A 3,089-nucleotide genomic window follows, 5' to 3' on the forward strand; every position below is an offset into this window, starting at 1 on the left:
TCTCTGCTCAGCAAAGGACTTAACTTTGCTCCAACAAGCAATATGAATAAATTCGAAACCTTTATTGATTTAAATAAATTTATTAGGAACCTCACACTAAAAAGACATTACTTAAAGAAGGAAAATGCAATTGTAAATAACTTTGAGATGCAAAAATCTAAATCTGGCCTGAAGGGGAAGTCAAAATACTATCCGATTGAGTCCAAAGGAAGTCACATCAACATATTTTATGAAATGGTGAAAAAGGAACTTTGCGATGAAGAATTTGTGCCAACAAAGAAGCAGAATCTTAAGAACAGTGAAAAAGAGGCACTAAGAAATCTGAAAAAGAACACAAATATTGTTTTGAAACCAGCTGACAAGGGGGGGGAATAGTAATTATGGATCGATCTTATTATTTGAAAGAAGCAAACCGACTTTTGGGGGACAAGGACTCATATATCTTACTTGAACAAGATCCCCTTAATGAATATATTGATGAACTAAGAACACTATTGGTATTTGGATTACACAATGAGATTTTAGATAAAAACGAATTCCAATACCTTATGAATACTAGTCCCATAACCCCCACTTTTTATTTCCTACCTAAAGTACATAAATCAATGGTAGAGCCTCCAGGAAGACCAATAATTGCTGGAATTGAATCACTCACTTCACACATTTCTGAGTATGATGATATCTTCCTAAAGAAGTATGTACAAAACTTAGAGTCGTACTTAAAAGACACGACACATGTTTTACAAGCAGTGGAAAACCTAGCATGGAAAGAAAGCTACTCCTGGGTTACCATAGATGTTCAATCATTGTACACTTGTATTGAACACCACAAAGGAATTAACGCTTGTAGATACTTTCTTAATCAAGACCTTTCAATGAACCCAACACATAGAGAATTTTTATGTAATTTAATGGCTTTTATCTTGGAACATAATTATTTTAGATTTTTGGACCAATTTTACAGACAAATATGTGGAACAGCAATGGGGACGACGTTTGCACCCAACTTTGCGAATTTATTCATGGGATGTTGGGAAGAGGAGTATGTATATAATAACAATCCTTTTAAAAATAATATCATTTTTTATAAGAGATATATTGATGATATTTTAATGATTTGGGAAGGTTCAGAAGAGAATTTTAAATCGTTTTTATCACATATATCCGACAACAATATGAATTTGAAATTTACTTCCAATTTTAATAGAACTTCCATAGAATTTCTGGACTTGGTATTGACAGGGGATAATGAGATGATCTGCACAAGTAACTACATTAAAAAAGTTGATACAAACAGTTACTTACATTATAAAAGTAATCATCTGAAGAGTTGGAAGGACAATATTCCGTATTCACAATTCCACAGGATCAAACGTAATTGTAGTAATCCAACTATGTGTGATCAACAGATCCAAATCTACCAAGAAAGATTTCAAAATAAAGAATACCCGGAAGAAATAATTGGGAGAGCAATTCAAAAAACTACAAATCTGGTGAGGTCCGAATTACTAATATATAAACAGAAGGTGAAAGAAGAAAATAAAATAATCCCCTTCATCACCACCTATAGTGGACAGGAAAAAAAGATAAGGGCGACACTTTCAAAACATTGGAACATCTTGCTGTTGGACCCTATTTTAAAGGATGTGATTCCACCAAAGCCACCCACTGTGTTCAGGAAAGCCAAAAGCCTTAAAGACTCGTTAGCACCAAGTCTCCTGAGAAGTGAAACAACAGAACCCATTAGAACATTACCAAAATGTGTTGGATGTTACAAATGTGGTCGATGTAATATCTGTAAATATTTGAATCCACAAAGGAAGATCTTTAAGAATCATGATAATTCGAAGCAATATAAAATAAAGGAATTCATGAACTGTAATTCTACATCAGTGATCTACCTGTTAGAGTGTTCATGTGGTACTAAATATGTGGGAAAAACAAAGAGGCCCCTCAAGTTAAGGATGCAGGAACATGTGAGGAATATCAAGAATAAAGTAGAAAATCACATGGTCTCAAGACATTTTAATACACACCATGGATCCAACCCAGAAGAATTGTCCTTTAAAGCAATAGAACATGTAACCATGGGAGAGAGAGGGGGAGATCTGGGCAAGAAACTTGCTCAACGTGAAATGTTCTGGATCTTCGAATTAAACACTTTATTTCCCATGGGGTTTAACGACAACTATGAAATAGCTCCTTTTATATGACTTAAGACACAATGATAGCGGTATAATATACGTTATCATGTACAAGGCGATTAAAGACAACTTTATAGATAAAAAAAAAAAAGGAAGCAAAAGTTTGGACTACAGTATTATTATTAAAACATGTTCTTATTTATGATATGGAGGGTGATGAAGCTGAAATGCGATTGATTACAGGTCCTCGTGGAGCAAAGTCCATAAATCTATGCATAAGTGAACACATACCTACAACCATACCAACATGTCAATGCCCAATCTCGTCTGATCTTGGAAGCGAAGCATGATTGGGCCTGGTCAGTACTTGGATGGGGGACCTCCTAGGAAGACCAGGTGTTGTAGTAAAATTGTGAATGGGAATAAAATGGCATATAGAATATGATATGGCTCCGAGTCTTGTTTTACAATTTTGCACCTGCATCAGTCACCTTTCCATCTAACATGTAATTTTTATGAATATAAACCTATTATTTAGTTGGTATCCATAGACTATTGTCTTTTTGTATAGTTCACTTTCTGCATTGACAATCAGGGAATGGAGTCTCTGATTAAATAGCTCATCATATTTGTGTCTGCCTTAATTTTCTCCTCTTTTTCAGGATACGTGTTAATGGTCAATAAAGATGTTTAGCATCCCAGAATAAGAATGCTAATTCCTCCCAGTTCTTTATTGAATGGCACTGGTCATAGCATCTAGGAACTACAAAGATGGCTGCCACAGGTTATGAAAGAACTACCAAGATGGCCGCCGTCCCTATCCGAAGTATTATAACGATCCATAAATATTGGAAGAACAGTGATGGAATACAAACAGTCAAGGAAAAACATTGAACATCTTATGTTAAGAATGGCAAACCTCTGTTTTCCGATTGACCCCGATTA

The 3,089-nt window shown here is 34.9% G+C and overlaps 1 pseudogene; it reads left to right on the forward strand.

The window, feature by feature from the left end:
* Window positions 1-2,433: 2,433 nt before the first annotated feature.
* Window positions 2,434-2,552, forward strand: LOC148479256 (5S ribosomal RNA; annotated as a pseudogene).
* The last annotated feature ends 537 nt before the right edge of the window (window positions 2,553-3,089 follow it).

Source organism: Taudactylus pleione, unplaced genomic scaffold, assembly GCF_031769625.1.
Source record: "Taudactylus pleione unplaced genomic scaffold, aTauple2 ptg000627l, whole genome shotgun sequence".
In the NCBI taxonomy this organism is placed as follows: domain Eukaryota; kingdom Metazoa; phylum Chordata; class Amphibia; order Anura; family Myobatrachidae; genus Taudactylus; species Taudactylus pleione.